The 27780-nt window shown below is 34.3% G+C and overlaps 2 protein-coding genes across 3 annotated transcripts in view; both read right to left on the bottom strand.

The window, feature by feature from the left end:
* LOC127876051 (ubinuclein-2-like) overlaps positions 1-27780 on the bottom strand; it is a 145589-nt gene that overhangs the window by 35674 nt on the left and 82135 nt on the right. The window lies entirely within an intron of this gene.
* Positions 1-27780, bottom strand: part of LOC127876052 (amyloid beta precursor protein binding family B member 2-like) — an 85142-nt gene that overhangs the window by 39983 nt on the left and 17379 nt on the right. Inside the window, exon 2 of one of the 2 annotated variants that reach the window (XM_052420903.1) lies at positions 5587-5627. The exons of the other annotated variant lie outside the window; for it this stretch is intronic. The gene's annotated coding sequence lies outside the window, so the exon portion shown is untranslated. The remainder of the gene's footprint in view (positions 1-5586; positions 5628-27780) is intronic. 2 annotated transcript variants of the gene reach the window in all.

Below are 27780 nucleotides of genomic sequence, written 5' to 3'. Positions count from 1 at the left end.
GGGCGCCCCAGGGTTGGTAATGGGGCCATGCATAGCTGAGATTGACCGTATTGTCATAAGAGAGGTTCAGTATCAATTTGAAGTGAATCGGTGTAGAAATGAAGAAATTATAGTTAAAGGCAATTTTGGGTGGGCGTGGCCTATGAGGGCGGGGTGCCCTAGGGTTGGTAATGAGGCCATGCATTGCTGAGATTGACTGTATTGTCATAAGAGAGGGTCAGTATCAATTTGAAGTGAATCGGTGTAGAAATGAAATTATAGTAAAAGGCAATTTTGGGTGGGCGTGGCCTATGTGGCTGGGGCGCCTTAGGGTTGGTAATGGGGCCATGCATAGTTGAGATTAACCTTAGTGTCATAAGAGAGGCTCCGTATCAATTTGAAGTAAATCGGTGCAGAAATGAAGAAGTTAATGTAAAATAACATAAAAAAATGAGTGAAAATCTCTGACCCGTCCCCGCCCCAACCCCCATAACTTTTGACCCAGGAGTCAGATCAAAATTCCGTCTCTGTCATCGCCGCACATATGCTCATAGCTACCATGTATGTAAGTTTCAAGGTTCTAGTGCTAATAGTGTAGGAGGAGCAGGTGGCCAGGACGGCCGGACGGACGAACAGACGCACATCAATACAATATCCCCACTTTTTCTCCGAAAAACGTGGGGATAACAATTATAAGAGGGTTGAAAACAACATTGCTTTAATTTAACAATATGAAATTAAATCAATAAATAAGATATTATTCTGTCTAATTTAATATACACATGTAAGTTAATTCTGTTATTATGCTTAGTTAACGGCAATGAGCCTTTGTGTTACACTGTATGCAAACGACTGGGTGGGGTAACGCATAGCAATACTAACAACTGACAAACCATCTTAAAATCCTGATCCGAATTCAACGGTCACTTGTTGACAACGGTCACTTTGGTCATTTCCCTTGAATGACCGCTGAATTCAGGTTTGACTGTAGTCATCAACATTTTACAATAAATAATGATCAGTTCACTGGTATTTTTATTATGAGTGTACTTGTGATAGGTTTTTTCTTCATTTGAAAAAATAAAATACAATATTACAAACTAATTATTTTTCACAACACAATTACTTATTAACGCACAATACTTAAAAAACACATTTTTTGTTATGATAAATTGATTAAACCGTCACTCGTGTCTCTAATTATTCAACACATATTTTCTGTACAGATTCCAACCACTTCTAAAAATTCAACAAAAAATTATTTCAAGTAAAATATAGGATAATCATAGACTTACATGGTTTCACACGTAACTTGTTTTGAAATAAGTAAAGTAATTCTTCTTGAAAAAAAACCTTATAAATCATGCAATACAAACACTTAAACATATTGATTATGATGTCATCATACATGAATACACTGGGGGAAAAACTATGATGGCATATTACATTATTTAAATTAATTTTCAATGGTTGTCATGATTAAAGTATACAATTTTTATTACATTTATGGCATTGTTTACTCCACCAGCACAGTCAATCCAGGACTGTACATCAATTATAACATATTGTGGTCACATCATGGCATGAAATAAGCATATTCAGAAGATGCTTGCAGAAATGATTTCTGTAAAATCATTGATCCCAAAGAAGAACCATCTTGGGTCATTTTAGCAGCCGCCAAACTTGCCTAGCCAACCAGTCGAGATTGGCAGATGAGTAACAAGTCTGGCTCACTTATGTCTGCAGTAAAGGAACATTTCCAAAACATTGCACTGGTCTTATCACATGCACATAGCTATGTTATTGTTCTTTAAAATAGCTCTACTGGGTTGATATTTATGAGGAATTGAAGCAATAAACTTAATTAGTGAACATTTTCTCAATATTGAAAATATGTGACTTTTAGTCTAAAGGTTTGAGAATTTTTTTTGTAGGGACTCATTTCGACATTTTCAAGTTTATCAATAAATTTCAATGTTATTAAAATCATTTACTGACAAATATATAATATTTCTTATTATAATAATAATCTTACAAAATTAGATAATAAGTCTTTCAAAATGTACATAAATTTTTGCGTGAAAATCTATTGAACTAGAAGTCCACTTGGCCATTAAGGCATTGAACTTAACAGTATCTTGTTGGCCTTATAATGTTAGTAATACACATATTTTCCTTACAAGTGATGAGCGAAATTATAAAAAGATTGATGGAAATGAATATACATTTTTTAAATTTTATTCTAAAACTGTTTTAACTGTTTTAAGTCATGATTTCTATTTTGTTTCTTAAATCTTTTAATTCATTGATGGAATCAATTTATGACAACTTTTTTTTGTTAATTTTAATTTTGCAATTCTGTGAAAAGGCCACCATTACAAGTAAGCCAGTGAGATTTTCCCATTTGATATATGTATATCTCTAACAGAATTAATAAAGAGTGTCAAATAAATAACAATAACATTTTGCTACATGTATAACAGAAATCATTAAAAGCAAGATCTGAGGTTCATGTAAATTAAAGTCTCTAAAAAACAACCAAGAAACTTAAGTATACAAATATATTATCTGTTTTATTACCCATCACATAAAAGATGATACTTGTTAATCCCACCAAAATGGAACACATCGCCATAAGTCTTCGTCTTAAAGACCCATCAAGCATTAACGGTGGCTGGTTTACAAATCTACGGTTTCTAATTAACGGCATAAAACCACCACATCGGAACTTTAAGTGGGAACTTGATGAACATGGCCCTCAGGCTTTGTGGCATAAATCCAGAGCAAGTGGACAGTTTTATATGTCCCCAATGTATTAATGGCAGAATAAGGAACACGTTTGTATCAACCTCTGATGAATGTTTGCCTATGAAACTGGATACCAAACCATATATGTCACTGAAATACCAGGAATGTTCAATTAATATTAAGCCAGCTGATATAAATCAGAGTACAAGAACATGACATATGTCAAACACTGATTTCTAATGCAAGAGCTTGTCAAATGGGCAAAGAAGGCTTGTTTATTAGCATAGACGCTAACAGTACAATATAGGTTGTACGAGTAAAGAACACATCAGATATATTTTTTATGGCTGAAACCATATACACAGAAAATGTAAACTTAACAGAAAAACAACTCATTACAAGTGGTGCCACTGACTTAAGTTTCTATAACGATCAAGAATACAGCATCATCAATCTTTCACATTGCGTTTAAGTATCGTTTTTATGTAACAGTAGGACATGAGAAACATACACAACTCAATAATTGATAATAACTATCTGTTGCTAATGCTACTCTCCCTATCATTGATATAAGAAGTCTCCACTAGAATTAGGCCCCCATTCAAAGCAAAGCCCTACACGACTTAATTTTAACTTGTCACTCGGCAGTCATCAGTTGATATACAAATGAAGTAGTAATTCCCGACTGAAAACGGTCCAGAAAGTACTGATCATGCTTGATTAGACTGATTCACAATCTTCAAGAGAGGCCAGACTGGTTGTTTCACGGTTTAAGTAGACTGTTTTAACAATTTGATTCCGCCTAATACCGTTTGATTGCTGCAGGCGGTTGGTTAGACTGATTGAAGCCTTTTTGAAAATGGCACATTTCTGATGGATCCTACTTGAGAAAATATATTAAAAGTTCTCTCAGCTAATATGATTTTTTTTTATTAAACAAGGTGTCAGTTTCACAGAGTAGGGTTTTCTTTCTCATCTGCTTCAAAGAACATAAAGATTTGTCTTTCTATTGATCACAGTTATTTGACGATAGAGAACAGATTCATGTGAGTCATGTGCACAGCAAACACGTTGGTCTTTATCAAAATTGCAAACCTTTACTCGCAATATACTGTTTCTTGCATTGTTTAAAAGTAACAACATGATTCAAGCAATTACATTTCAACAGGAATGTCAAAAATAACAATATATGAGCTTAAAAGGAATAAGGCTTCATATACACATATAGTGCATTATTTAACAAATTGTCTTAAGTAGGGATAGAACAGTTTGCTGAAATACAAACTGATAATTTTTTTATATAAATTATTATAATTTCAACACTGTTACACGGAATGTTCATGCAATCTCTGTTTGTGTACTCTTTTAATCATGCTCTATTTCAGTGCATATAACACTTTGAATTATTTTTTCACCTCATTTTAATGTAAAATAATTTATTAAAAATCTTTTCGATTGTTGCAATGTAATTTTTTTTAACAATACACTTTCTTTATTTAAAACTGTATTAATACAATAATACACAGCAAAGTTTTGGCTGAGACTGACGGACGGACGAACGAACAGTGTGACTGCTATATGTTGTCTTTTTTCAAAAGTGGGCATAAAAATGCATTATGCAGTGAAGGGCCATTAAGACAAGTGATTATGTTGTAGATGCATGACATCAACATAATAACCATTTTTAATAAACATTTCTGGACATAATGTTCTGATAAAGAATAAAATCTATAGCTGAATGGCCACAGAGGAAAATAAATGACGCAGAAATTATTTGAAATCAATGTTATGTTTCTTGCATACTGATTTCTTGCATCTGATCTAACCCTGTGAAGGAATTTATCCTGCAAGATATTCAGTCGAAATCAAATTTCCAGAAACAGCGAAGAACCCATGAAAATACCAACACATTGGCATGCATGCCATGTCACAATTGAGCGATACATTTTAGTGATATTTCGTCTCGTATTTGCTGGCACTAATCTTGTATGGTAAAACACGCTGCAATTTGTTAGTGTAAATATGTGCACAGACTTCGAAAGTTGTGATGTTGGCAATGTCAATAAAATATTGAGGAGTCAGGATAATAAATTATAAGGTATTGGCAATACATGTAGTTTTATTAGCAAACTTTTTCAGATGCAGTCTTAAAAATTATTGATCACTTTTAAACTTTCTTGTTGAGGAAAATACATGTACCAAGAAAAATTTCAAACATGTTTGAAATTATATAAAACAAGCAAATTCGTTGTATTGATATCCCCCGCCAATATGCTTCTGGACACTAAAGTGTTATATTTGACACTCAAAAAAACATTTTTTCAAGATACAAAGGGCGATAACTCCGTTATTAACAGATGGTGTACAGTGACATTTGGCGTGCATCATCCTCTTATCCGTATATATACTCATACCAAGTTTCAATGAAATCCGCCAAAGCACTTCCAAGATATGGCTCTGGAGGGACGGACGGAAAGACGAATGGACTGAAAGACGGACGCACGGACAGACGGACGGACGAACAACGCCAAAACAATATCCCTCCGCCTATGGCAGGGGATAATAACCAAATGTATAATAGTCTGATAAGAAATAGAGTAATTTTACATTTCTTCATAATCTATGGGTTTTTATAATGTTTTTTTTTATTAACGGTGAAAGTACATAGCCAAGTGTTTCAAAATGGCATGCAAAACACTGTCTGGGGAAAATTTTGTTATATAACAAACATAAAGTCATGGTACACACAAAGAAATATTAAAGGACTGGTGTTAGAGGTTAAAGATAGTGAAAGAAGTAAATTGGTTAGTTTTTATCATGGCATGCTAGTGTACAGGCAAGGGTGCATCCACAACTTACATCTTAGCTTCAGGATGATTAGAGCTACATTACATCTGAATCTGAAAAGCAAAAGAGTCCAAAATTCACAAATAAGAAAGTTGCTATATTCAATTTTACAAAAGTTATGACCAAGGTTAAAGTTTTGGACAGACACACACAATGACAGGCAGGCCAAAAACAATATACCCCCCATCATTCCATCCCTGGGCATACAAATCTCAATGTTCTCTTCGCAACTAAGCTTTATGTCAGCAATTAAATATTAAAGTCCACGATTTTCATGAGGATGACATGATGCTGCGAATTAAGTAAAATCTGTGTATGCTTTTAATCAGGACAAACGATTAAGGCAATATAAATGACAACTGTCTATTACCTAATGTGAACAGTAAAATTCAGCTATACCTTCAGAATCACAAATTTAATACACATTCGAAAAAACCTGGAATAACGTCTTATTTGATTTTGACCATGTTTTACATAAGGATATAAAACATGATGTGGCAAAAAACCCATAGGTTAACAACTTGTATGATCGCCAAACCATGCCAATGTGAATATATAGTTATGTACATCTATGACCTTACTAGTTATGTCGCTATTCGGAAACATCAGTATATAAATGATCTGCAGTGTATTTGAAATTGATTAAATAAATAGAAGACAAATAAAGATAACAAGAAACTGTCGGAGACGGGTGATGCTCCCTAAAGGTTTTTTTTGTCACAATATTGCACTATATATTCAGATAAAAGGAAATGTCTCGAGGGCATAACTTTGGACAAAATAATACGATGGATGGTTTAGCAACTTACAAATTTCAAAGGGCCATAACTCTCTAAATAAATCATCTAACCAGAACCCACTTATAACATGCGCATCTCCTCAAGGTAGTTAAGCTTCCCATAAAGCTTTATTGAAGTCCAGTCAGTAGTTGGGGAGAAATAGCCCGGACAAGAAGAATTGTACTATATGTACAGTTTATAGAAAATTTCAAAGGGCCATAACTCTGTGAAAAATCATCCAGCGCTTCCGTTAGTGGATGTCCGGGCGTAAATTACGCCCGAAAACGGCAGTTGTACGTCCATTATGCAAATGGATGTCCGATAATCCGCATGTACGCTATTTTCTAATACACAACACGTTCAAATGTCAACAGTAAATCGGGTTATTCAGACCGTTAACTCCGCCCAAGAGCTACTGTTTTCGATGAATTTCTCAGGGAGAGGCCAATATTTATTTTTCCAGCTGTCATTCAAAGTCTTCTTGGTAAGCGCATCAGCCAATCAGTGCTCAGGCAGCCGAATACACGCCGACCCCACGTGAAGCTGTATACAATAATATTAGCGACCTCTGCGTTACGAAGTTTTTATTCAGCAATCAAATACTTGAGTCCAAGCTTTCCCCGCGGAAGAATGACGTGACGTTGTGCATGAAGTCTAATTTTCGCATGATTTTCATCTGTACACGAAATACACGCGAAATGTTTATTTGTAGCTAGAATTTTCATAACTTTCCGTGAATAGTAAAATCCTGAATTTTTCGGATAATATGTTTGATTACACGCATTTGAAAATAAGCAGTCTGCAAAATTAACCCATCGCCTGATCGCCAATGCGATGAAATCTCGGCTCTGGAGATAGCAAAATCTGAAAAAACAGTTTGGAAATAAACCGACAAATTATCAATTCACGAAAATTCATTCGCGTGCACGATCATTAGAGAACGAATTCGGCATTTCGGAAATATTCGTTTGGTACCGATTTTCTCCGATATTTTATTTATTTCCGATTTGTTAGCAGATCGTACGGACATGGACTGCAATTGACGAAATATCTTCGCTAGTTTCCAAAAATCTTCAAAGTCAAATGTCCGCCATCTTGAAATATTTTAAGTGTGGATTAGCAAAGTAAAGTAGTGCAAAAGCATATTGTAAAGCGAAATGTTAACCTAATTATATATTGATAACGTATTTAATGAGCAGTTGGTTTTCATTTTCTGCAGTCAAAGATATGCACATATTATTTCATGTGCAAAACACATTTTTTTCGGACAGTCGTTTTCGGATAAAGTATTTGTCGTCTATCATTATTTACATGTTACATTTTAAATTCAGTCGTTGATTTGTCATAATTACAAAATATGAACAGTGCTCTATGCTCTCAAATCGCGTCACGTGATTAACGCATGTTCAATGGGAATTCCCCCATCCCACAATTCAACTTGCGTAAAATGGCGGACGGTAGCGGACGTCAATATTGCCGTATTTTGGTTTTGAAAATAGAAATCGTAATACTACTGGATAATCTGGTAATGAATAGAGTTGGAACATGTACGTATATTAAAATTCTAAAATAAAAGTGGGACTTCAAAATTTATGTCTAGGACGTCGAAAATTTTAGGCTTGGAAGTCAGGACTTCCAACTTTTAAAAGCTAACGGAAGCGCTGATCATCCGACCATAACCGGCTGATAATATGCACATCTCCTGTTGGTAGTGAAGCTTTCCATAAAGTTTCATTGAATTCCCATGATAAGTTGCTGAGAAATAGACCGGCTGATAATATGCACATCTCCTCTTGGAAGTGAAGCTTCCCATAAAGTTTCATTGAATTCCGGTCATTAGTTGCTGAGAAATAGCCCGGACAAGAATTGCACTATATGTACAGTTAATGGAAAATTTCAAAGGGCCATAACTCTGTGAAAAATCATCCGACCATAACTGGCTGATTATATGCATATCTCCACTTGGTAGTGAAGCTTCCCATAAAGTTTCATTGAATTTCGGTCATTAGTTGCTGAGAAATAGCCCGGACAAGAATTGCACTATATGTACAGTTAATGGAAAATTTCAAAGGGCCATAACTATGTGAAAAATTATCCGACCAGAACCCACTGATAATATGCACATCTCCTCTTGGTAGTGAAGCTTCCAATAAAGTTTCATTGAATTCCGGTCATTAGTTGCTGAGAAATAGCCCGGACAAAAATTGTGCACGGACGGACACAAAGCGGCGACTATATGCTCCCCCCCAAAAAAAATTTGGGGGAGCATAATAAAAGAATAGCTCTAAAGTAGTGTTGATTCTGATTAAGTAAATATAGAAAGTAAACAAAAATCAACAAGCAAAAGATGGAACCATCCCTGCTGCAGATTGCTTTGCCGCTGTGGTTGAAAAAAATCATGGGGACAGGCCGGTACTAGAATGTCAATGCACCAAATGGCTTATGAAACATGTTTCACCATGGTAAGTATCGTAATGGAATATTATGTCAACCATGATCTTTACCAGTGTGAAAAAAATCAAACTAAAAATGTAGACAACATCAGCAATAAAATCAAGGAACATAATTTTATGTACTAAGTTTCATGCTAAAATGACATAAGCAGGTAAAATAAATTCATTTAGCACTCTCCATGTGATTCATTGTCCTTATTTTCTAAGGTAAGATTAAAGGTTAGTAAAATATCACCAAACATACCAGCCTGTTTTTATAATCAAAATCCTCAATCCTGCAAATTCTTTAGTACACACTTCATGTAGAATAATGAGATTCTTTTTCAGCACAAATAAATTTTAAATCTTGTAATATCTAAGGGCCCTAAACAGCAAAGCACAGACTGGGTAAAGAAAAGAAATAAATATCCTTTGTACTTAAGACCTTCAAGTCCTTACTGGTAAATGGGTAATACAACACTAATACATCTGATATAGATCTCTCTTAATCTCCAGAAATCTGATGAAGGGTCATATGACCCAATGTTAAGGGCTGATTGATAAAATATTGACAGACTGGGTTTGTGCACTCTGAGCAAATAATGTAAGAGATAAAAGGGCAAGTCAATAAAACTGATTTCATACATGCTGTGCATGTATCGAACTTATAAAAACCTTGCTTTGCATGTTGCATTTACATATTGTAAATCACAACGGTTACGTCACTGATATAATTTATTTACAGTAAATTTCTTGTACAACTGGTGCATAAAATTACTTATTACTAATGTTATATAAAGAAATGGTTGCATGATCCAATCAGTTTCCTTCCAGTCCTTGGACAACTACCTTAAACAAAAAGCTCAATATCTGTGTTTTTTAAAACTGATAAAATGCATGATTAATGAGTGTAGGGAGTGGCAGTGTGATTCATGTCTCACATTTAAATGTTTAGGCCATTTAAAGAACATACAGGACACCATTATATAATGACATTAAAGTCTATGACTGTTGTATGATGCAGGTATTTTATGGTTGGAATAATTTCTGTTAAAAGATGTTGTAATTTAGATCAATCCATAATATTCCAGATGGCATGATCTGTTTTGTATTTCAGTATTTTTGTGTAACCTGATAACATACCGTGAAACCATTTATTTATGTCAGCACGAAATTTCATCATTAAAAAAAAAACTATTTCGTCACCACTTAAATTTGCCAATTTCTGATATTTTTTATTTTTATTTAATTGTGCAGATCAATATCTGATTTGTTTGTAATGCACATACGTGATAAATTGCAGTTGCAACAAATCGTAGTGGGAAAAGGGGGAGCACATTTGGGAGTCACTTGCATGAGGTGGGGCCTGTTTGCCACATGCCAATTAACTAGTCTTTTCTTATCAGGTGATAGTTATGGTCCCTTATTATTGTTTGCCAAAGTCATTAAATGATTGGCGGATTAGTTGGACCTAATAACCGTTAATAAAAAGCTGGACGAGTTTAAAGAAGCACATTTGTTTTAATGCAAATAGTGCGATGATGTAAACAATATTTCATGCTGTTGTTTGTTGCATGTTTGCTAAATAAAATGATATGCTGCTTTTTTTGATAAGCATCAATTTTAAAATTATAAACTCTATGTGTATTTGTTATTAACAAGAGGGCCAAGATATATGGCCCTAGTTCGCTCACCTGAGAGGAGTCGGTTCATTCAATCTTTACCAAATGTCAAACTTGACCTAGATATTGTCCAGACAAACATCCTGGTCAAGTTTCATCATTATTTCATCTGCGAGTCATGATCAATGTACCTATGAAGTTTCATGATCCTAGGCGTAAGCATTCGTGAGTTATCATCCGGAAACCATATTTCTAAGTTGAGTCACCGTGACCTTGACAGCCATTGTGTGAATACGTTTTTTGGCACTGTGACCTTGACCTTTGACCTAGTGATCTGATAATCTATAGAGGTCATCTGCGAGTCATGATCAATATACCTATGAAGTTTCATGAACCTAGGCATAAGCGTTCTTGAGTTATCATCCAGAAACCATTTTATTATTTCAGGTCACCGTGACCTTGACCTTTGACCTAGTGACCTGAAAATCAATAGGGGTCATCTGCGAGTCATTATCATTGTACCTATGAAGTTTCATGATCCTAGGCATAAGCGTTCTTGAGTTATCATCCAGAAACCATTTTACTATTTCAGGTCACCGTGACCTTGACCTTTGACCTAGTGACCTGAAAATCAATAGGGGTCATCTTCGAGTTATGATCAATAAACCTATTAAGTTTCATGATCCTAGGCATAAGCGTTCTTGAGTTATCATCTGGAAACCATTTTACTATTTTAGGGTCACCGTGACCTTGACCTTTGACCTAGTGACCTGAAAATCAATAGGGGTCATCTGCGAGTCATGATCAATGAACCTATGAAGTTTCATGATCCTAGGCCTAAGTGTTCTTGAGTTATCATCCAAAAACCATTTAACTATTTCGGGTCATCGTGACCTTGACCTTTGACCTAGTGACCTGAAAATCAATAGGGGTCATCTGCGAGTCATGATCAATGTACCTATGATGTTTCATGATCCTTGGCATAAGCGCTCTTGAGTTATCATCCGGAAACCATCTGGTGGACGGACGGACCGACATAAGCATAACAATATACCCCCTCTTCTTTGAAAGGGGGGGGGGCATAATGAGAAAACTACCCCTCTCCCAGCAGCCATGTTATTCATCTGACCGGAACCATTTTTGAACTCAACTCTCGTATCAAGGAAACAAATGTTCTGAGCGAATTTCAAGAAAAATTGGGCCAAAAATGTCACTTCTACTGTGTTCACATGTTTTCACTATATACATATAGAGAAAAATGCCCCGCCCACTGGCAGCCATGTTTTTTTACCGATCCCGACCATTTTCAAACTCGTCGGAGATATCAATAAAACCAATGTTTTGACCAACTTTCATGATGACTGGGCAAAAACTGTGACTTCTAGAGTGATAACAAGGTTTCTCTATAGCCAAATAGGGAAAACTGCCACAATATACATATAGAGAAAAATGCCCCGCCCACTGGAGGCCATGTTTTTTCACCGATCTCGACCATTTTCGAACTCTTCCGAGACATCAATTGAACCAATGTTTTGACCAACTTTCATGATGATAGGGCAAAAATTGTGACTTCTAGAGTGTTTACAAGGTTTCTCTATAGCCAAATAAGGAAAACTGCCCCGCCCACTGGCGGCCATGTTTTTCAACGGATCGGAACCACTTTTGAACTCAACCAAGATATCATTAAGACAAACATTTTGACAAAGTTACATGAAGATTGGGCATGAAATGTGACTTCTACAGTTTTTACAAGGTTTTTATTTTTTTGACCTAGTGACCTAGTTTTTGACCCGGCACAACCCAGTTTCGAACTCTGCCGAGATTTCATTGGGATAAAGCTTCTGACCAAGTTTTGTGAAGATGGGACAAGAAATGTGGCCTCTAGAGTGTTATGAGCAAATGTTAACGGACGGACGGGCGGACAAAGACCGGTCACAATAGCTCACCTGAGCAATCAGGTGAGCAAATAAAAAGCAAATGTAGGGGTTCTAATGTCTATGTTAGCATAACAATCTCTACAGCAAGGTAAACTATATCAGACAATAATGTCAATAAATTTAACAAATTTAAATTGATACATACACTGCAACGCCGATATATCGCAGTTGGTGGCTGTCCAAAGATCGCGAGCGCGATATATCCAGCGCGCGATATAACTCGAGAAATGTGTATTTTAATTGTATTGCGGTTAATATGTCAAATTTCCCCAATGTTTTCATTTTATATACAGCGCTGCTACATATTTGTATAGTAATAATTGCAAACCAATTCTACAATAAACATTTTCATAACTACATACGTATCTGTATTTATCATAAATACCAAAATGTAAATTATATTTTTTATTTTCATGTACAATCGCTCGCGAATCAGCTAAAAATAAGAATTCGTGCCGTCAAAAACATATAAAATATAATTGTGCATAGATTCGAATTTACTCTTATAAATAGTCCTAATGAAGGAACTAAAACAGCGTAACGGTAACGATACAGCGTGTTTGAATTATATTTTATTAAGAAGAAATGTCAATGCTACACAATTCGCGAGATACCCCGGTACTTGAGTTGAAATTTACAATGAAATGGAAATTAAATTATCTCAATTTTGTACCCGCTACGAAATGTTTATTTACAAATAAATACACCCACGCCAATTTTTGCGCGCTTTTTATCAGGACAAAGAAATTCATGACCAGTTCCGAAATTTAACGATTTATATACCAGTAAACTGCCATTATTACCTTTGCAATGACACTAATTGGTTATTTCTTAAGTGTTAAAAACAACCCCAGCTGTGTGTAAACAACACTGTCACTTATCGACTGTTTTTCACGCTTCACTGCGTGCCATAGTAAGCCGCGAAATATAGGGTGTTAATACTAGCGATAACTGGTTTTTTGCTTAAGTTAGCGAATTCTCAGATTAAAACATGTCGTTTTGTGATCATGCTCGTTGGATTTTTGGGAGCCAAAGCCAAAGCGCGATATATTGGACAGCGGGATATACCGTTCCACGATATATCGGCCTTGCAGTGTATAAAAAAACAGTCAACTTTTAATTTTGTTTATTGTCTTTGATCAGGATCTGCTTAGTGATGGCTGCATAATCTGAAACACCCCTGAAAAACACAATACAAACAATGGGTAATAAAGTTGTTAATAATAAATTAGCGCTTATCATAACTATTCTACCTAAACAGGTCAACGCATTCGATACAGCTTTACTGCATATGCGTTTTACAGCAATGTCACGTGTCAGTTAATAACACTGTATAATGTACAACCCTTTTTGTCAAAAGCGGATCTTGATTAGGAAACAGATATAGTATGTATGAGAGGATTATGTTGGATTTTAATGTCTCATGCCTACGGCAATTTAGTCTTAATTTTGTGTCAACATTGGACATAATTAATTGTTGAAATCGTCAATCGGTCAACTGACGAAATAGACGAAAATTAATGCCTGACAAAAAATAATAGTTTCACAGTATCCAGACACTGCTTTCCATATTTATCTTCGTTTTCAAAGGAAGTTTGTTACAATGTTCTTGGAAATCTAATAGAGACAAGTTTTAATATCTTGGTTCTAAAACATAATGGAAACACAAACCTATACAACGCAGTATTTTTTCCCCACTGAATGATGGTCTATTTATCTCTGAATAGCTCCCAAGACAAGAACAATCTAACATTCCTAAAAAGCAGGATTTGAAACAACAAAATCTATAGACACTTAGGCTATGGGGAATCACAGATATTTTATACTCGTCCATTAAACTGTCCTAAAGAATTGAAGAAGACTATTACGCCAGTAAAACACATCAATTATTTGTCTACAAACCTTAAACATATTCTTCCTGACTTCCTTCAGCATCATTTTACCAATTTCTATGGAAAAAATAAACACCAATTCAAAATGTAAGCAAAGAATCCAAATTAAAGAGACGCCACTAGTGATTTAAATACCAAGATTCCAACAAATTTGCTTAATTTATTCCAGATATTTGTCTCCAGACTAGAATACAGAGAGCTAAATTATCTCCAAAATCTGAAAGATTGTCATGTAAAATATTTGCAATCTAATTGTCTTTCATATGAACCAACTCAAACAATCAAAAGCAAATTGCACAAGAAAGAGAATCACAAATTGCACAAGATAGAGAATCACAAGTTGCACAAGAAAGAGAATCACAAATTGCACAAGAAAGAGAACTTGTTGGAGTCATATATATACCCGCTGGTTGTAGAAACGGTGTGAGTGTTTTTTATGAAAAAGAAATATATATTATAAATGTAGCGCAAGCAGTTCTTGTTTATTATCTTATGACATGTCAAAAATAGTCCAGCACATATAAAAATTTCTTAATACACATTAAGGAAAGCATTCTGAAATAGTGAAATGGAAAAATAACCTGGTACACAAAATTTTATGAAAAATGCAATTTATTGAATTTTTCCACTTTAAATATAAAGCAAGACAGAACACCCGTGTGCATGGAAAAGAAAATTCAGCATGAAACTAAGAACCAATATTTAAGGCCTTAAATTTGAAATCAGAAAAGTTGGTTCATGTGAGACATTATATCACAACAGGTTTGCCTCTGTGAACATTCCCTTCTGAAAACATGATAAGAAATATTCTTCCACAATCATATCCTCTGAAAGTGCCAATATCCTGTATTCCCAAGCTGGCAATGAAATGTATTGCCTTGTCGACTTTTATTCCACCATTTGTCTTTTCTAGTAAGGCTGGCTCATAATTGTCATGATGCTGTACAAAACCTTATTTAGAAAGTGCAGTGTGGTTTAAAAAAGCATAATTCCTAATTTTTCTGTTACACAAAAATTAAACACTCAGTATTGATTTGTTATTATTATAAATAAACACAAAATGGTTATAAACTAATTACTTATGGTATTTGGAGTTGCTTTATGTTAAATACGAATTATTGCAACAGCTGTGTCTCTGAATAATGCATATTAACGTAATGCTTAAACAACATTCCGGCTGCAAAATAAACACCATCAATGAATATTCTAATTTTTGATAACTGGTAACCTAATTAGCAACTTGGCAAATATTTTTGTAAATTTGTACTACCAATGCAAGAAAGCAGAAATACAAATTTGGTAGAGAAACTCTGCTTTGAGGAATGACAAGATAATAATCAATGACACTTGTCCAGAAATCTTAAGGAGCTGTTGCATGATTGTCAGATGTAGAACACTGTTCTTTTGTTTTACCTTCCCCTAACGACAATGGACAGTGAATGAAAAACCCACCTTGATAGTTTTTCTATGAAACACATCAAGATATTTATTTTACATAAAATTGTTTCCTTGGCAAACAATACATTTTCTTCACAATGTACAATTCATAAATGAACATTTGACAACTGTGATTCATATATTATGAACACCTGAAATGTAACAACAAACACAAGAAGAAGACCCACCTGATCACCTCATCTTTGCAGTACAAACAAATGCCTAGTCACTTCTGAGATATCTGGTGGTGCAAAGTAAGGTCTAGTCATTTCTGAGATATCTGGTGGTACAAAGAAAGGCCAAGTCACTTTTGAGATATCTGGTAGTACAAAGAAAGGCCTAGAAGTTTCTGAGATATCTGGTGGTACAAAGAAATGCCTAGTAGTTTCTGAGATATCTGGTGGCACAAAGAAAAGCCTAGTAGTTTCTGAGGTATCTGGTGGAACACAGAAAGGCCTAGTCACTTCTGAGATATCTGGTGGTACAAAGAAAGGCCTAGTAGTTCCTGAGATATCTGGTGGTTCAAAGAAATTAGTTTCTGAGATATCTGGTGGTACAAAGAAAGGCCTAGTCACTTCTGAGATACATGGTGGTACAAAGAAAGGCCTAGTAATTTCTGAGATATCTGTTGGTACAAACAAAGGCCCAGTAGTTTCTGAGATATCTGTTGGTACAAAGAAATGCCTAGTAGTTTCTTGATATCTGGTGGTACAAAGAAAGGCCTAGTAGTTTCTGAGATATCTGGTGGTACAAAGATAGGCCCAGTAGTTTCTGAGACATCTGGTGGTACAAAGAAAGGCCTATTAGTTTCTTTAGTTTCTGAGATATCTGGCGGTACCAAGAAAGGTCTAGTAAATTCTGAGCTATCTGGCGGTTCAAAGAAAGTCCAAGTAGTTTTTGAGATATCTGGTGTTACGAAGAAATTCCCAGTAACTTAAGAGGTATCTGGTGGTACAAAGAACTGCATTCTTAGTTACTTCTGAAATATGTGGTGGTACAAAGAAATGCCAAGTAACTTCTGAGATATCTTGTGGTGCAAAGAAATTTCCAAGTAAATTCTGGGATATCTTGTGGTACAAAGAAATGCCTGGTAACTTCAGATATATCTGGTGGTACAAAGAACTACTTAGTATTTTCTGAGATATGTGGTGGTACAAAGAAATGCCAAGTAACTTCTGAGATACATTGTGGTGCAAACACATTTCCAAGTAAATTCTGAGATATTTCGTGGTAAAAAGAAATGCCTGGTAACTTCAGAGATATCTGGTGGTACAAAAAACTTCATAATAACATCTGAAATATCTTTTGCTATAAAAAAACTTTTAAGATATCTAGTGGTACAACAAAAGCCTATGAACTCTGAGATATCTGGAGGTGCAAATAAATGCCAAGTATTGTCTGAGAGATCTGTTAAAAAGAAATGCATAGTTGCTTTTTAATAAAAAAACAAATAATTTATATCTGTAATGAATGATAAAAAATCATTTTATATACCGAGGATCAGACAGGATTTGTCATTTCATACCATATTTTAGTTAACAAGTTCACAAATATTGGTTCGTAAGTGAGCCTCTGACTGCGCTAACAAACAAGTTTGTTCTACAAGTTAAATATTAACAAATGGTAAGTAATGACATAGAGTGTCAGATGTTTTTTATCATATGCTTTTATATTAGCAAAGTAAGTTGATATTTACGGAAATGTCAAGATAAAACCAGGATTTTTTTTTAATTGCTTAATGTCATTTGATCCTCATTTCAGAAAAATAATGTAGATTCTATTTGGATTGGTGACAGTCAAACACAATGGGGTCAATGAAAATATCAAATAGCTATAGTACATGTGTAATCATGGAATGATTATCATAAAGAATTTTTATTATTATTATTATTACTACTATTATTATTATTATTATTATTATTATTACTATTATTATTATTATTACTATTATTATTATTATTTATTATTATTATTATTTATTATTATTATTTTTATTATAACTTTGTCCTTGTTTAAATATTTTTATGCCCGATGTCATACTATATAACACTCATTATGATGTGACTAAATGGCCATGATAACAATATATAATTATTTTACTTTTGATGTCCGACAGTGCACTTTGTCAATCTGAGGAAGGCTGATTGCCCAAGGTGGTAGGTTGACAAAATGAAGAAGCAAGGTATAATAAAAACTTAAACTGGTGGTGTTTTCTTCTTGTAAGTAAATGAACACTCACTCAACAGATGATTAGGTTAGTAACTTCATTTTCTTGGCTATAGACACATTGCTGCCTGTTTAAGCTTGAAAGGCAAATTCACAAGGATAATATTCAGAATATTTGTCGCTTCTTTACAAATATGTCTATACGTCTAAATGCATCCTGGCACGGTTGACGAAATGCAAATGTCCTTGGCCTAAGTAGTCCATGCTAAGTACAGAAATGTCATCAGACTTCAGAGAAAACAATCGCATTTTACAAGGCTTAAAAATTGAAATCATAAAAAAGCAAGATATTTTCACAATTTCCACATGTCATTCACACTTACAAAAATTAATATTCCATCTGGGTCTATTTTTTTCTTCTTTTCCGTAATCTGACTACTGGATGAAACAAAACATTTGTATTTATTCAGTAAAAATAGATACTTTCTATGGAACTGACACATTCAAATTTACAGCAATAAAGTTATTTTTCAACTCGAAAGCATATGTATTGCACAGAATAATTAAGATTTTAAACATAATTCATTTTTGACATAACTAAGGTGCTTGTAAAATTTACCGATTGTTTGTACCTCATGTATAAGGAAGAGTTTACTGACATGGAGCCAGATCACCTGACTTTCTGACGTTCCCAATTAAACGTTAATGGATGTTACCACACCGATAAGTGGTCCTTTTTTTCAAATAACTTTTTAAAACAATTTTTCTTAAGAATTTCAACCAGTGCATAAAGACAGATTTTTATGCAGCTTATGGCAATTTGAAATACATCAGCATTACAATATTTAATAAGCCTGTGTTCTTGTTAAAAAATTCCTTGTGTACTGCATGGTCATGCTTCACGCAACTTGAAATTTTGTCACCTACTTCAGACGTATTCAAAGATGTATTCTTATACCTTGAGATATCGGCACATACTGCAAGAAAAACTGTCTTTTATGCACTGATGATAATGTATTTCAATTACCGGTACTTGAGATATTTGAAAAAATAAAGGTCTTAACGATGTGATTACATTCTGTCAAGCCCGTGTGTAAACCCCTGAAAACCCCATAGTCGATTCTGCACCCGGCTGAGGCAACAATGTTAATTAATAGCCATCAATTTCTGTAACAGTTATTTATAATTTTCATGCCTTAAAAAAATATTGCAATTTTATGTAAATTGAAGTTATCTAAATATATATTGAAGTTATCTAACTACCCAAATTTGTCAATAAATATACATGTTTATTATAATAAACGTAGCAGAATTATGCAATGTAGGCAAATACAGGAATGTAGATAGACAATTAAAAAATTCTTATATTAAATTACCGGTTAAGTAAATTTGTCCAAAAAAATAAATGTTTACTAGAAATTTCCAATTAAGATAAATTGAATTAATAAATAAATTCAAATTTTTGTACTTTTGAAAAGTGTAAAAATTGCCAATTAACTATTTTTACAACAAAAGTACTATTTATAATAAATTGTTGAAAAAAAACTTATAATAAATATTATATCTTTTCAATTATAAACTCAAATATATTGTAAATAAATAATTATTAAAATTCTTAATAAGATATTGTTTAAAATAACAAAACAATTAATAGTTATTTAATTTTGAATAAGAGCTACATATCAGAACATTTTTTTCACATATATAAGTAACTGCAAGCTATTAGAATTTAAAAATAATTACAAAATATAACACAACAAATTTTTACCAGTCTTGTAATAAAATAAACAAGTTATTTTTTTTTATTCAAATGATATATATAGTGGGGTCACTATATTAATCTGTTATTCTTCAACCTTTTTTCAGATCTATAGACAAAATATAGTTGTTTGTTTTTATTTTTTGCCACAAAAACACAATATTAGTAATATTAAATACAAGTTTGCACATTGGATTTTCAAATGATAATCATATGATTTTGGTTTTGATAAACAAGTTGCAAAATCACTATTTTGATGTTTCAAGAAGCATTTCTGTAAGGTTTTTATTTTGCAGACAATTTTCAATATGCAACCAAATATTAAGTGAGTGTTACATGCTGACAAGAATTTATGGCACAATAAAAGTTGTTCTATAATAAACATAATACTTGTATGGATTTTTCCATCAATAAGTAAGATTTGTTCCAAATTGCGTGAATAGTCCGTACAGAAAATGCTCATAAAAATGGGTAACCAGAGACATTCTACATAACAGAGATCATTGACATCGTAATTGAAATGCTAATTATTGCAAGTTCCATTCCTATTCTGATGTATATGATTTTGAACAAATTTTAACTTTTTTAAGAATTGAATAGCATTTTTCTGCATTTCATCGGTGTATGAACTGTCGGGAAAATGACGCCTAATTTGCAACAACGCCAACGGCGTTTATGCATAAATTAGGTGTATTTTTCCCCGACAGTTCATACACCGATGAAATGAAGAAAAATGCTATTCAATTCTTATAATTACAACACAAAATGATATTAGAGATGAAATTCTATCGTGGTAAGGGTCATAAAAGTCCTATTTAATCTAGCGTATGAATCTATTTTCAGTTCCGGTTTCATCTCCGTTTCATGGGTATATCGTTGAAGTTGGCGCAAAAAATATAACGTCAATTCGTTATTGACCAATAAAAAACAACGCCATTAACTTTCGCGCAAAACATAATGTCATTTTGGAAACTTGTTATGACCAGAAAGTAGCGCCATGAATTTTCATGCTTAAATTTGCATACGAAGTGGATTCATCTGAAAATGAAAAAACGGTCCCGTGAACAAATTATCCAATCAGAATGCAGCATTCATATGAAAGTGACAGAAGTTGTAATTATACTGATATATAAAATAGAGCAAAATTGAAAACAATTTCACAATTCCGGAAAACATCATGCTAGTTGTGATAAGGAATGCTAAATAAATTGGGTATTTGATTTTTTCTGAATTATTTTACTTAAATCACTGATAAAAACATTTTAGTTATGTTAACATTTTGAAAGTATTTTCTATAATTATCTTCAACAGGTGTTAGATAAAATTGCATAGTGATTTGCATGACCATTCTTACCTTAAGGAATAATCAGCTGTTTGTTTAATCAGATTTTTTGCTGTTTCAAACAGTATTTCACTCATCACATGGCACTCGATTTACCAACTCACACTTTTCTTGCGATAGCTAAATTGCCAGTACTAAGTGCACAAACTTATGCCAGTAACTGTCAACTGCACTACTTGAACCAGAGGTTATGGTGAATGGCCATTTTATTATTATCTCATGACTAATTCCCACGTGTGGGTGGGGCGGTGATCCAACCCCTGATCCTTGTATTTGTAGTCAAGCATTCATCTAAATGAGCAAGCTGGCTCAGGAATAATAGCCTAACACAAATACCAGAATTAATCAGAAAAATAAAGCTGAATGTTTTATCAAATAAATACCAACCTTTTTTCAATGAATACATCATAAAATTTAACAAGGGCTCATTGTAAAACATGCATGCCCCCCATATGGGCTGTCAGTTGTAGTGGCAGTCATTGTGTGAATACGTTTTTTTGCACTGTGACCTTGACCTTTGACCTAGTGACCTGACAATCAATAGGGGTCATCTGCGAGTCATGATCAATGTACCTATGAAGTTTCATGATCCTAGGCGTAAGCTTTCTTGTGTTATCATCTGGAAACCATTTTACTGTGTCAAGTCACCGTGACTTTGATCTTTGACCTAGTGACCTAAAAGTCAATAGGGGTCATCTGCGAGTCATGATCAATGTACCTATGAAGTTTCATGATCCTAGGCGTAAGCGTTCTTGAGTTATCATCCGGAAACCATTTTTCGAAACTGAGTCACCGTGACCTTGACCTTTGACCTAGTGACCTGAACATCATTAGGGGTCATCTGCGAGTCATGATCAATGTACCTATGAAGTTTCATGATCCTAGGCATAAGCATTCTTGAGTTATCATCTGGAAACCATTTTACTATTTCGGGTCACCGTGTCCTTGACCTTTGACCTTGTGACCTGAAAATCAATAGGGGTCATCTGCGAGTCATGATCAATGTACCTATGAAGTTTCATGATCCTAGGCCTAAGCGTTCTTGAGTTATCATCCAGAAACCATCTGGTGGATGGACATACGGACATACGGACCGACATGAGCAAAACAATATACCCCCTCTTCTTCGAAGAGGGGCATAATAATATATCTGCATTTATGGGCTTTTTTTCCCAGACAGATTTATTTTATAAGTGCAACAAAAAAAGTTACAAGAAATTAATAACATAACATAAATCACTAAAATGTTGTTTAAGCAGATGATAAAAGGAATAATATTTTCAAATTTTTTTATTTCTTTTAATTATGATAAGAAATAAAAAATTTGCAATGACAAAATGAAATATTATAACTTATTTTTTTCATCAGTGAAGAACCAGTACAATTTGGATTAATTTCAACACATAAATCAACTTTTTAAAAGCTGGACACTTTATATTGTATGTACAATTTACCTTCTAGAGGATTACGGTACAAGGTCCAAAAATGCTGAAACTTGCTCTCCTTCAGATACAAGTTACGATACCAGAACATGTTCAAATTGAATTTACGAGTTCGAGCCCTGCGCGGACACAGATGTTTGTAGTTATAGGCCGCATTCAGAACGACTCCCGTCGCAGACATTAAGCCGGATCGAGAGTTCGGATGAAACGAATCACAATTCTCCATCCCAAATTCTCCCGTACATTTTTCGTCCGTGATGCACATTGGGCCGGCTTTGACAGCATTTTGAACACTATATGACACATGGTCCATCGAGACTACAGGCAATTAGAAACTGATGGTCCCACAAACGCATTCTTTCAAGGATTTCAAAAGAATTACATAATTGAAGCTGTCACATGTCCTAAGCTATAGAACTTGTATTATTCATGTACTATACAAGCTGCTTGCTTTAATTTCCCGTTAAGGTTTATCACTGATCACTGAAAGTGGATGTTATACGGAATTCTTTATTTACAACTTTCTCTGATGTTTGACTCTGTAATAAAATATTATACATATTTTTTCTGAAGAGAACATTCTGTTCAATTTATATTTTCAAATGAACACTAATTAAGTTTATTTAAATGGAGACAAATCTGTTCCAATTTAAAAATATATAAAATATATAATTTAATTAAGAATTCACAATAGTTACATGTATCAAATATTTTAAATTTTGTATTAGCAATGTTTATATAAAAATTCCCAATTCAATCAACATTTGATAAACATTCTAATTTCAAAATCAAACATTTTTTTTTTTTAATGTGCAGAATTTAATCACACATGACTCCCTTATGTTACAACAAACCACCTAAAACAGCAGCAACAGAAGACGGCATGAAGCGTGTAACAACTTTTAAAGTATCCTCAAACAGAACGCTGTATCCAATATCCCAAATGGCACATTATCCAATAAAATGGTATCAAGCAACACCAGCCATAACATTTATCCATTAAGATACTGATTTGTAACTGGTAAGCCACGGTTCATTCCAACAAAATACACCAATACGCCAATACAGCGGCCAGAGCTTGGCCCTATAGGAGGCTATTGATCATGGTCTTTTGGAAGCTTGTTTGAGCAAGGTGTCGAAGAAGCCTGTTGAAGGGGGAATTTTAATGTTGTTAGTCTGATTGTAAAACACGGAAAGCATCCAGTGATGGGCACATCAATGAAATTAGTGTTCCCGTCTCCACCGTCCTCTCCAAAAATCTTATTTCGAAGAAAGTCAGAAGCTTGTTATCCAATAAAGTAAATACCAGGAGATATCCTTGATGCAATTCTCCAATGGGGACTGGCTTGTTCAGTGGAAAATGAACAACATCAGGATAAAACAAGAAACCGTCGGAGACGGGTGATGCTCCTCAAAAAAATTTTTTTGTCACAATATTGCACTATATATTCAGATAAAAGGAAACGTCTTGAGGGCACAGTAGTTGGGGGGACAAGAATTTTTTTATATAAAATTTCAAAGGGCCATAACTCTGTGAAAAATCATCCAACCAGAACCCGCTGATAATATGCATATCTCCTCTTGGTAGTGAAGCTTCCCATAAAGTTTCATTGAATTCCGGTCATTAGTTGCTGAGAAATAGCCCGGACAAGAATTGCACTATATGTACAGTTAATGGAAAATTTCAAAGGGCCATAACTCTGTGAAAAATCATCCGACCAGAACCCGCTGATAAGATGCACATCTTCTCTTGGTAGTGAAGCTTCCCATAAAGTTTCATTGAATTCCGGTCATTAGTTGCTGAGAAATAGCCCGGACAAGAATTGCACTATATGTACAGTTAATGGAAAATTTCAAAGGGCCATAACTCTGTGAAAAAATCATCCGACCAGAACCCGCTGATAATATGCACATCTCCTCTTGTGAGGAAGCTTCCCATAAAGTTTCATTGAATTCCGGTCATTAGTTGCTGAGAAATAGCCCGGACATAATTGTGCACGGACGGACACACAGACGGATGGACAGACGAAGCGGCGACTATATGCTCCCCCCCAAAATTTTTTGGGGGAGCATAAAAAGCAGACCACAACAAACAACAGTTCATATTATATGAGCCGCATCATGCAAAAAGAGGTCTTATGCCATGTGAGGCCAAGTAGCTCCAGACGAGCCTCGACAATTGAGCAGTCTGGTCAGGAGCTACGCCCAATTTAAGTCACACACGGTTTTTTGGTCTCATTAACAGACAGGGTAGCCCTTGACCAGACCTTGTAGGCTGTTTTGCAGCTAAGCTGGCCGCATATGGCATACAGCCCATTTTTACATGACCTGGGTCACATGTAAAGGTTATATAAAACAAAATATCCCATGCTACTTTGAGCCCCAAATACTGTACAATGATTAATAGTTCTTGGAATGAAATTTTATGACTTCACGCAAAAAATGACAATTTTATTGACACCTAAAGTCATGGATATCTGAATTTGAGAAAAAAAACTATTATAGGAATTTGTATCAGCCATTTTTGAACGTGATTGTAATATGTGTCCCGATTAATCAAGGTGTGGAGAGTCAGTCCAGCGATTGGGCCCTGTAAATCGCAAGCCAAATTACTAGTCCATTTATAAGAGATCATACCAACCAGCCCTATTTATTGCAAACTTATAACTACATCACACAAATTCATCTTTTAATAGCATTAATTTTGATAAATCTGCCATATATTGGCTGTTTTATATACAACATCCCTGTAAAACACAATACACATACAGGGCATGAAGGGTGTTAAAAATAAGGGCCTTTCCTTACATGTTGACTTTAACAAAGTAAACGGTATTGAAACAGCTTTACTGCATAAGTTTTACAGGTAATGTCAAGTATCCGCTTCGTTATATTTAATTTAAGACCTTTCTTACTAGGTTCAAGTTTTTAAGGCTTCATTTCCAACTCTTAGATACTGCATGATGAGCAGCAAACAGCATAAAACCTGAACAGACTGCGTCGTTTACTCGCAGGCTGTTTTGGTTTTATGCTGTTTGCACAGTCATTTCTACTTTGCTTCTGAGTTGGAAAGGGTTTAAACATTAGGAATAATAATTTGTTGGGATATTAAATTAATGGAGTTATCAACCTAGGAAATCAACCAAAATTAATGAACCACACCATATAATGATTTACAGTATTAAAAGCATATTCCAAGAAAGTTGTAAGCCAGTAGGAAGAAATTGAAAATTAAATAGAAGGATTGTCAAACACTAAGATCTCATACTTGTATAATGCTTGTTTAGCAATTGTTTATTTATTAATTACTGCAATTTATTGAACATTCCATCTGTACAACTTTGTCTAATTATATTCAACTTCAGTTATAAAAATATTGAAGGATTATACAAGAAGCAAAATCAAGGATTAACTTTTGCCTTAGTTTTGAATTATTCTTAACTTTCCAGTTTTGTTTATAAAAAAAATACCAAATATTGATATTTATCATAATAATAGTAACACTTTTACCAGACATATACATCGTTTTAAAGCTAATCATGGAAAATAACCATTCTGGGCGTTTTTCAGAGATTCCAACGGCTCTGTGGGGAACCACTATTCACAATTCATGAAAACTGTAATTATGTCACAGAATCCCATCACCATGATATCGAATACATGTGCCTCTGTCGATCCCAGTGAATGATGAATCAAACTTGTCACTTTCAAGCCCTTTATGCAAATTTAAATAATGATGGGTAAATCATACAGTAGAACACACGGGGTGATTATTTCCCAAGATTCCTGATATTTCATAAAACTGTTTGACAGTAAATAAATGCAAATATTGTTTCTCCATTTAGGTCTTTTCCTGAAAAATCTACTGGACCGTTAAAATAACCCATTCCCATAGCCATATGGTGAAAAAAATGCCCAATATGAAAAAAAATCTAATTTACAAAAATATTTTTTTTCTTTTTTAGGAAGTGTCTAATGCTTATTATACCTAATAATACCTTAAGTTTATTTCAATAACATGTAACAAAGTATATTACTAAAATTTATATGATATTGTTCTTCTAGTTCAAAATATAACAAAGAGTTCTATTGAATTCGTTTTTCACCAATCAGTGGACTTTTAGCGCAAAAAAGTCCCAATTCTGATATTTGATTTTTTTCCGAAAATGGCCAGGAAAAGACCTGGCTTGTATTATTAGAAAACAAGACATGTGTTTTTCAGAAACACAATACCCGTGTGTGTGTTTCAGAGTTTATTTACAGGTCCTACTGGCCTCTTCACGAGGTTACTGTAGCCCGACCTGAACACAATACCCGTTATTGCGCCGCTTTGAAATAAAATTTCAATATATTATTAGGCAGGTTTAGAGATTATCTCCCTTTAAAAGCTTATTACTTCCCTTTGATTGTATTTTTTGACTTTTGACCTTGAAGGATGACCTTGACCTTTCACAACTTGAAATTTGCAGCTTCATAAGATAAACATGCATGCCACATATCAAGTTGCTATCTTCAATATTGCAAAAGTTATCGCAAAACTTTAACCAAGGTTAAAGTTTTGGGACAGAATGACAGACAGACAGGACAAAAACAATATGCCCCCGATCATTCGATCCGGGGGCATAAAAACTAGAATAGAAAAGAATGATAATTACATTCTTTTCATTGAGTTTTTATTTGATTTATTATAAATATATAAATTATTCAGGCATAGCCGTTGGCTTAGTGTCCGATTAACTCAGGAATACTGATAACTAGAAATGTGTCACAGAAACTCAGAGATGTCCCCACTATATATTCTACAATGCATACAAATACCAAGGGCAAAAATTTATCCAAAACTGCCATGGCCACAATCAAAATTTGTTTCTTTGTGATCATATGAAGATTGACGAATTAAATTGTGAAAGTTTGCGTCAGATTGATTCATTACAAATTTGGGAATATATATTTTATTATGAAAAAAAGACAAAGCTATAATTCTGCCAAAACTCCTTGCAGTCAAAATTCATTTTACCAGGATCATCTATACATCATAATCATCCAAGAATAAAAGTTTGGGCAAGATCCATCCACTATTTAAAGAGGAGCTCAATATAAAGAAGTGAAACTCCAGCTGCTGGAGCAGTTTTGTATTATAATTATATACCATTTGTTGGTCCTTTATTTAATGCAAGTGACCAATGGCCAAAACAGTACGAAAAAGCACAATACAAAACAACATACAAACAAAGAAGAATAAAGCTGGGGTCACCACCTTGGAACGTCCAGTGCAAAGCATTGGGGGTTTAAACCGGTTTCAAACCATAAGTTCTGAGCCTACCTGTACATACAGACTGATAAAGGCAAGGCTCAATGTCGCCCACTCCTTGGGGGTCAACAACTGCACATACTTAAC

Source organism: Dreissena polymorpha, chromosome 4, assembly GCF_020536995.1.
Source record: "Dreissena polymorpha isolate Duluth1 chromosome 4, UMN_Dpol_1.0, whole genome shotgun sequence".
Lineage (NCBI taxonomy): Eukaryota > Metazoa > Mollusca > Bivalvia > Myida > Dreissenidae > Dreissena > Dreissena polymorpha.
This window is presented reverse-complemented; position numbering and strand designations above follow the sequence as displayed.